Below are 10,118 nucleotides of genomic sequence, written 5' to 3'. Positions count from 1 at the left end.
CCTTAGGAGGAAAAACTAGGGAGCTGAATAAGTATTTCTGCACTTCCTAAGTGAGTGCTCTAACCACTGGGCTATGTGATATTCTGTTGTGAGGCTTTTTAAGCCCAGGTCTACACTAGGGAGATATTTAAATATAGCTCCCCTTATTTTGAAATAATAAATGGAGCATCCACACTACCAAGCCCGTTATTTTGAAATAACGGGCTGGTTATTTCAAAATAATGACTCGTGCTTTCCATGAGAAATAATGCTTATTTTGAAATAGTTATTTCGAAATAGTGGTAATGTGGATGCTCCATTGCTGTTCTTTTGAAATAACTACTCCTCAGAGACATTCGAAGTAATTACTCCCCAGCGTTCCTGGGGCTATGAGTCAAGGTAGCTCATCCACATTAAGGGAGCCTTCCTCGGACTAATTTCGAGGCTTCCCTTTAGTGTGGACATGCTAGTTCAAAATAGTTATTTCAGGAACTATTATTTCAAAATAACCTATTTTGAAATAATTTCCTAGTGTAGACATAAGGTAAGTTACTCTGCTGAAACTTTTGCATGCTGGAAAATACCTGAAAAGTCAGGTTGAGAGGGAGAGATGGCATGAAAAACAACATATATTCAATTAAAATGTTACACTGTCTTTAGTGGGTCACAGCTATGAGTCCCAATCTTGAGGCAGACTGTCAAAAAGCAGGGCAGACAACCCAGACTGGTGATAAGTTCTATCATTAGATTTCACAAACCTGGTAACAAATATGAATTCCTGAAGCAATGTAATAGTCTTACCATGGAATCACACTGTCTCCTTGGGCACTTCAGTCTTGCCACCCAGGCAAGCGATTAATTTAGTGACAATCGGTCACTCATATGAAAGTTCACAAAATATTCAGGTCGCTCCCAGTTCTAAGAGACCAGTCACTTGCCCCAGATCGATTTGTGTCTTTCATCTCACTCTGAAGACAACTCTGGTAGCCAATCCTATAGTAAACTTACTATGGATTTTTTAACTAAGTAAAGAAATGTTATTTACACATTAAAGCAGGCAACATATATACACAAATGAGTTAAATCTATGGTTCCAAAAGGTGACAGAGATATAGTAATGTTTTACTGAATTGTTTTTTAGGACTAACCTATGAGATCTCTGCTTTTGTTTCTGAGCTTCAGCCCTTGTGAGAGTCCAAGCAGCAAAGAGATAACCATTTCTTCATATGAGCAGCTTTATTTGTCCTGGCCCCAGAGTTCAAACTGATGGGATGAACATTCTTGCATGTAACTACTTCTTTGGTGGATGGACACAATCAACACAGTGTTTTGTCCCACAATGGCCCATTAAGTTTAGATAGTTCTTCTTGATGGGTAGAGGAATCTAGGTTCACAAGTTCAGAGTATGTATTTTTACAGTTATAAAGCAAACTTACATTTACCTTGTAGCAGTGGACACAGACACTAGAAGTAAGATTAATGCATCCAACAATTTACAATTTTGTAGTCTAAATATTAAAAACATTTTTAAAAGTCTAATATCTATATATTGGTCATCTGGTCTGGTTTGCAGCTATGAATTTATCAGTGCTTAGTTATGCCTACAGCCTTGGCCAAATCTGACACTTACTGCCAATATCGCACAATGCACAAAAAATGAACAAAATAAAGCAAAATCCATCTTAAGCTAATATTAAGCATGGATCCCTAAAGCTTTATCATCATCAGGCCAGGCCCCAATCAGTGTGTGAAACAGCCCTGCCTCATCACATCTCTTTATCCCTGGCCATTCTGTTATATCAAAAACAATTCAGAGCAATTAGTTTTGCCTTACCCAGCAAAAAGTAAGCCAGGCAGGTATGGCAGCGGGATCTTTCTGGATCCTTTTCAGAGATGGACTAAAAGGATGCCAGAAATATTAGTAGAATTCAGGTGGCAACATGCTGATACCTGGGGCCCTTTCTGTAGAGAGTTGCTGGACTGTAACAGAGAGCTCCTGCAGTGACAGTAGGCATCCAGGCCCCACTGTTTCTCACCAGTGAGAACTCCTGATGAAGTTCTTCTATTGCCAGCACATCACAGGCTTCAGGAAAGGTCTCAGGATCTCAGCAAGACCATTCATCAGCTGTACTAAAAAAGTCTTCCAGTGGTCCATAGATGTTTTCTCCAACCCAAAGAAGAAACTTCTGAAAGCATCAGGTGATCATGGTCTCATGTAAAGACCATGTGAGATCCTGATTGTACTGCTGACAGAGAAGCTGGTTCTGGACTTTCTGACAGTCCACCACTATCTCCATGACTCAAACAGGAGCTTGTGCTTCCACCATCACTCCCCCAAAAGAGAAAACATCTGGGGAAACGCAAGGCCTATAATAATTTAGTTCTATAGCACCAGTGGAAACAACAAGCATGAAGAGGGAGAGAAACACTGACGGAAACACAATGATGGTCAGGCAAAAGAGTGGCAGACACAGAAGACCAAACAAATACATTCACATTGGCCTTCATGGTGTAAAAGTGAACCAGTTGGACCCTGATACTGGGCTGAGAGTAGCCTTCAGTCAAGAGTACAGCACACCAGTGGAGTGAAAGGACCTTCAAACATCTATTACCCTAAGGGCTTGTCTAGACTATGAAGAAGATTGACCCTCTGGAGTTTGATCTTCTAGTATTTGATTTAGCTGTGTAGTGTAGACCTTCAAATCGAATGTTGAAAGCATCCCCAGCTGATTGGGAGACAGCCCTCCTCATTCTGTAAGAAGAAAGGGAAGCTGACGGGAGTGTGTGTTCTTGTTGGCCTCCTGGAGTGTAAGTGCTGAAGCAGCTTGGCTTAAAGTAAGCCAAATCCAGCTACACATTTTGCATAGCTCAATGGCATACCTTAAGCTGATCTTCCTGGTCTAGTGTAGACCAGGCCCAATGAACTGCAGGAGACAGACCATAGAGTTCCTTGGCTGTCTGGGGATGTGCTTCCAGCCTACCACACAATCCACAGGTGCAATTGAAATCCCTCGCAAGATAATCACAGTATCAGAGTCACAACCAAGTGATTGCAGATACAAGCCATGGGGCAATCCTGGGGTACACTGCTTGATATGGGCTGCCAACTAGACATCAAGCTGTTGATTACTACCGGCTGAGCCTGATGATCCAGCTAACTTACTGCCCATCTCAGGGTATGTCTAGATTGCATCCCTCTGTCCGCAGAGGGATGCAGATTAGGCAGGTTGACATTGCAAATGAAGCGGGGATGTAAATATCCCACGCTTAATTTGCATAAAAATGTCCACTGTTTTTGCCGACTCAGCACTTTGTTGGCAAAAAGAGGCAGTCTAGAGGGGGATCTGTCGAGAAAGAAAACCTTTTTCGACAGATCTCTTATGCCTCCTGCACGGAGGTTTACAGGATCTGTTGAAAAAGGCTTTCTTTCTCGACAGATCCCCCTCTAGACTGCCTCTTTTTGCAGTCAAAGTTGGCAAAAATGGTGGCCATTTTTATGCAAATTAAGCACAGGATATTTAAATCCCCGCTTCATTTGCAATGTTGACCTGCCTAATCTGCCAACAGAGGGATGCTGTCTAGACATACACTTATAGTCCATTCATCCAATCATAAATCTTTAATTGCTGGCAAGAGTACTGTGGGAGACAGCATGAAAAGTTTTGTTAAAGTCAAGGTATGAATGTCCATTACATTCTCCAAATCTACAGTGCCAGTTATCTCATCACAGAAGGCAATCACACTGGTTAGGCCTGAGTTGCCCCTGGTGAATCCATGTGACTGAATGTCTGAATCATAATAATCAGTCTCCACTTCTGTTCTTGGGAAATGAGCCTCGTTACCTGTGTTGCAGAGAATACGGATGTGGCAATACACCAAGGCTACATCTAGACTGCATCCCTTTTTCGTAAAAGGGATGCAAATTAGACATATCACAATTGCTAATGAAGCGGGGATTTAAATCTCCCCCACTTCATTGGCATAAAAATGGCTGCCGCTTTTTTTCAGCTCGAAGCTTTGCCGGAAAAAAGCACGAGTCTAGATGTGGATCTTTTGGAAAATAAAGCCTTTTCCAAAAGATCCCTGAAGGTATGTCTACACTACCCCCCCTAGTTTGAACTAGGGGGGGTAATGTAGTCATAAGTAGCTGCAAATCAAGCCCAGGGATTTGAATTTCCCAGGCTTCATTTGCATAAAGCCGGCCGGCGCCATTTTTAAATGCCGGCTAGGTCGGACCCCGTGCCACGCGGCTACACGCGGCACGGACTAGCTAGTTCGGATTAGGCTTCCTAGCGTACAGCTAGTTCACATAGGAAGCCTAATCCGAACTAGCTAGTCCGTGCCTCGTGTAGCCGCGTGGCACGGGGTCCGACCTAGCCGGCATTTAAAATGGCACCTGCCGGCTTTATGCAAATGAAGCCCGGGAAATTCAAATCCCTGGGCTTCATTTGCAACTCCGTATGACTACATTACCCCCCCTAGTTCGAACTAGGGGGGTAGTGTAGACATACCCTTATTCCTCTTAAAATAAGGGATAACGGATCTTTCGGAAAAGGCTTTATTTTCCGAAAGATCTGCGTCTAGACTGGCGCTTTTTTCTGGCAAAGCTCCATGCTGAAAAAAAGCGGCAGCCATTTTTATGCTAATGAAGTGGGGGAGATTTAAACCCCCACTTCATTAGCAATTGCGATACATCTAATTTGCATCCCTTTTACGAAAAAGGGATGCAATCTAAATGTAGCCCAAGGTTGGGGAACCTCCGGCATGCAAGCCACACGTGGTTCATTAGGGTTAGCAGCTGGCAGGCCACCAGATGGTTTGTTTATCTGAATGTCCATAGTCCTGAAGCCCCACAGCCCTAATAGCTATAGTGTGCTGTTCCTAACCAATGGGAGCTGCAGGAACTGCACGAGGCCACCACTTCCCACAGCTCCCATTGTCTGGATATGTTGAACTGCAGCCACTATGAGCTGTGAGCAGCCAAGCCTCAGGACATTCAAGTAACAATGTATTTGGTGGCCTGCCAGCAGCTAAGCCTCATGAGCTTCGTGTAGTCTGTGGGCCAGTGGTGCCTCACTTCTGTGATACTCTGTACAAGTGGCATCTTCTTGTCTTGCATGTCTGTACTCCAAGACAGTGTGCACTTTGGACACGTGGCTTTTAACGCCATCAAGCTATATGTGGACCTGCCTCTGCGTTATATTACTGCATTTGGTGAGCAAGACTGTAGCTTCCGGATACGGGGGCAATTCAGGAAGTAGTAGTCTTCATTGTTGGTTTGGAAATGTATAACATCCATATTCCCAGTGCCTACTACCAAATGGCACACAAGGGAATCCCTGGCCTATTTCAAACTGGACTGACCCAATTTTGGCTCTGGAGGTCTACCAGAAATACTAACCAGGCCTCACAACAATTATGTACTAAAGAGACAGGTTGGCCAGGCTTGTGTCTGGCTCCTGAGCAGGTTTGCTGGAGGGGGAGGGAAAAGAGGTTTTCTGTATGCTTTCTGACCTCCCTATTGCTGTCACAATCAGTATCTGGCCTGGAGACTACACATTGAAATAAGCAACACAAATGGCAGGCATTTTCATATTATTAACAAATAGGACAAATGCATTAGAGCAAATTCTGCACTTACTTATGTCACTGAATCTTCCTTTACTTCAATGGAGATGCACAAGTGTAACCAAGGACAGATTTTGGCCCATTATCTTCAGAAGAATATATGCAATCCTATAATCCTAGTCACTAAATAGAGAATTCCCAGAACATGGGGATACATGTCTCTATCAAATGAGTGAGAAGGGCTAAAAAGGGTCTGGTATAGAGTGACTATGGAAAAGTGCTTCTCTTTGAATGAAACAATCAACAATTTATTGTTCCCTGGTTCCCCTTATAATTAAATTAAACAGAGAAGAGCCATGTGAATACTGAAGGTCTTTCAGCATATTCAAATACAAATGTAATCTTTGAATAGAGGTTTGTTGTTATGAGCACATCTGCAGTCATAAATACAGCATTTGTGAGCATTCAATAGAGAGATTCTGCAAATATTGATCCCTGCATAATAGCTATTTTAACATATTTTTGTTTGTTTCTTTAATTATCCGTGAAATGTATTTATTATTCCGTTATGGGGGTTATTTTCCTGAGTTCATGGGACCTTTTTAGTTGGTACTAAATCTCTATTAGTAAGACCTACCCTGGAGTCATTTGGCAAAAATGCCACTGAAGTCATGGGCAGTTTGCCTGAACAAGGTGCCAGACTTTCCTTCTTAGGTAAAAGTATATACTGTTTGTATAGTACTTGTGACTTGTCAGATACAGTGTTAATGTCTTGTAAGTAATGCAAAGGTTCAGGAACTCTTTTGTACTACACTGAACTCTTTTCTTAGGGCCCAGTTCTGCCCTCAGGCGTGTCAGTGCTACCAGCTCTCATGAATTTACCATGATTCCTATGATGTTTAGGGGGTACATTTTAAAATCCTAGCGTCTGGAATCAGGTTATTACCTTAGAAGCTCAGCTTTTATCTAAATAAAATATTCAATTTCTTTCCTTAAAGCTTTTGGAGAAGACCTTAAAAGTAATCCCTTCTCACTCCAGCACTAAAAGGGAAATAAAAAGACAACTCCAAAAAGTGTGATTTTAAAATCTCCTGGTTTTCAAGCTTCTGGAATTCTCTCTGAAGTTAATAGGCTCTGTGCCTGTGTACCTGAGTGCAAAAATGGACTCTTCATAAGCCATTCACATGAAGCTAATTCTCCCTTCCTACCTCAACTACAGGTATCCAGACTGTTCATTGCAAACAAGTGCTGGGATGGACATGTGGAAGATCAGGGAGGAGGAGCCAGGGTAGCCTTACTTCCTCCATTAAAATGTTCTGGCTGAGGAAGGCAAGAGAGGAAAGATGTTTAAGGAATTAGAGGGAAGAAATGGAAATACGTAGAGCAGGGGCACAAAGGAAGACAAAACAAAAGAACAGAAAGAAAGAAAGAAGAGATTAGATTACCAAAACCAGCCAGTAAGTTTAAACTTTTTTCTTATAAGAACATACCCCTTATTACACAAAAGAGAGCTAAACATAGAAACTTTCCGAATGTGACTTTTCTGTGTAAATAGTTGCTTTAGATGCCCGAGGATCCCTTAGGATGTATGAGGCCCTTTGGAATATTATTAAACTAGTGCCCTGTTTACATTGGAGCCCAGGGCTTCAGATCTGTGACTTTTGGGACTTTCTCCTGCCTGCCCAGAACAGATTCTACTGGGGCCTCCTTCTGCCACCTGCCTGGAGTGGATTCTGTTGGGTCTTGAGGCTCCACTCTGCTGGTCTTTTCCCTGCTCTGGTATGGCTTCTGCTGAGGATCCAAGCTTCCTTCCGCCACCTCCTGGCACAAATTCTGGAGCAACTAGGCAAGTTTGTGGCTTCTTCCATCTTGCAGCTTAGGCTGTCTGCTTGGGTGCCCATTTTTATGCAAGCCCCATATTGGTCAGGTGGGGAGGGGTAGTTTTGAGATCAAGCCCTGTGCTAATCTGCAGGAGGGGGGCTATGGAAGCTCTGGCCAGGGGTCCCCCCAGCACCCAGCTTTGAGAAGGCACCCATAGCCCATGACAACTCCAACGTTGTTGATCTCCCAAGATACAGAGAGAAGCCTTTTGGCCAATAGACAGGCCGAAGGGAGTGAGCAGTGGGTAAAGGGGAGGGACCAGCTTCTTCCACTTCCCCCCTTTAAAAAAAAGGTTCCATCCACAGTGTCGATTGGTTGTCTCAATTCACTCTGCACATGTGCAGTACGGAAAACAGTAGGCATAAACTTCAGAAAACCCTGGTCAATTTGCCTACAGGTAGGGGCAGCAGAGCTAGAGTGGAACAGGCTGGGGCCCCTACTCCCAGAGCCATTGTAAACCCAATACTGAACTGCCTATTGGTGCCCCAAATTTTTAGGTGTCCTATGCAGCTGCTTATGCTGTTTCTCCTTAGGACAATCCTGGACAGGATGTTATCCAATCAAAAATGGAAGGGGAACTGTCCTTTAGAAAATCTCTCTGTTAACATACAGTCAATGCCATGGGAAAGTTTGAGAACTGTTGCTATAGATAAAACAATTCATTCAGATACGGTACAATGGTGAAATCTACAAAAATGGCTATACAGGCCATCCTGCTATAAGTCCAAGATACATTTATAAAAACTTGGACTTATAGTGAAACCAAGCAGGGAATTATTTTCCCTTGGCTGACTTCCATTTGTGCAAATCGGTGGCGGGCAGGGGGAGGAGTTTCATGCAACTTCAGAATGGGGAATGGGAGAACTTATAACGCATCAGTTCCTACAAGCGTCAATGACTTTAATGTGGAACGGATGTTACAGGATGTGGGAGACACCCCATACATTAATAAAGGCACAAATGACCTGTTTTGTAGATAAGATCAGTGTGTTACAGGGATGGGCTAGATTGTCTTTATCTGTCTCTTCTTCCGGCCCATCCTAACTCCTGAAAAGGGGGGAAATCCTGACTAAGGTTTTGGCTCATAATACCAGTGGAGTTTAGGGTATCTGCAGACATCACAGAAAGTCATGTCCAAGCTGACTCTGTGCTCTGTTCATTCTACAGCAGAAACATTTATTGCAGTTTCACCACCCGTAATGACTTTGCAAGAGCCTTCATTAGAACCAACACTTGGAATGTTGGGGAAAAGTGCAGGTTTTAGAATATGGCCTCTCTGTGCATGTGAGCACACGTGCACAGGTACCTGACTTAATTCTGATTCCTCCAATATTAGTTGTAGTGTGCGTAGAAGAGGTGTAGGGACAACATATGGATGCTTCCTGATCCCAATCCCTACTTGGCTCCCTTGTCCCACAAAAAGGGTTTCCTTTCACATCTCCTCCAAATGGGATCCACAAGGTTTTGGCCTAAATAAAAGCATTTGACACCCAAATTTCTATATAGCTTGTTAAAAATAAACAAAATGTATTAAAAACAAACAAAGCTCCACAAATGTCTTCTTGGCTGGAGAAACTCCTGATGTTGCATGGTCTCTAGGAGCTATAGCCACGTTCCTCACTGAAGCTTTGGGGTGATGTTGAGGCCAGAAAACAGTAAGAAAATGTATTCTGAGAAAAACATTGCTCTTTGGGACCATTACAGGTGACAGAATTTAAAACAGCGTCAAGGTTTCTCTCTAGACCCAGAACTAATGTAGAACTAATAGGAAATCAGGGAACTGCAGTTGACAACCTTATGTCTTTCTGCATCTAGTGGAAACTGGGCACAGAAGACAATGTGAGCCAATTTGTTTCTTTTTCAGAAAAATGCATAAGGATTTTCATCTCAAGTACATAGTACATTTGTCACATTCTTTATTTTCCTAATACTTTACAATATTAATAGCTTAAATTGATTTTCCTTTTATTTTAATTAGTGTACTTGTATATTTAAATATTTAATGTGTAAGCAGCATTGATGATGTTTACTTATTCATGTAGACTTTAATTTCTATTGCAAAAATAGAAATCTCAGTATCCAAAAGATGCATTATATGTATAGTGACAATTTTGCATAGTGTTGGAAGTGACATCTCTCTCATTTTCTACCATTCTGGGAAGTGCTCACATGCCAATTTGCAATATAAGGTGAGAATATAGTAACGTTGCAGTGTGAAATATTGCTGTAGTTCCACATAATTAATCCATATTTGTAAAACTAGCATTTGCCAAGAAAAGGTCTGACTCTATAGCTGAAGTCAGTGGGGCTCCACATGGGTGCAAGCAGTCAACTTCTTTGCAATCAATTTCAGACTGCTACCTTATACTCTGGTCCTTCAATGTCCTACTAATACCATTAGAGCTACTCACATCATAAAGTTAAGCTCAGACCTAAATCATTTCAAGTTCGTACCTTAATATATTATGTTATCCAACATTACATGAGCTTGTGATAGAAGTCTAATAGATACACTTGAGGGGATAGAATTAAAGTTGCTGTGGCAGCTTTAACTTACAATATCCTGAATCTCGTCTGTCATGTTGTAGTCATGCCTTCATCTGAGGCAGGGAAGGATAAACAGGAGGCAAGCAAAATAAGAGAACGATGAAGAAAACAATCAGTCTAATTTTGTCTCTAGTTAGAGCGGC

Source organism: Pelodiscus sinensis, chromosome 1 (genome assembly GCF_052426305.1).
Source record: "Pelodiscus sinensis isolate ZL-2025 chromosome 1, ASM5242630v1, whole genome shotgun sequence".
Lineage (NCBI taxonomy): Eukaryota > Metazoa > Chordata > Testudines > Trionychidae > Pelodiscus > Pelodiscus sinensis.
Note: the sequence above shows the minus strand (reverse complement) of the source record.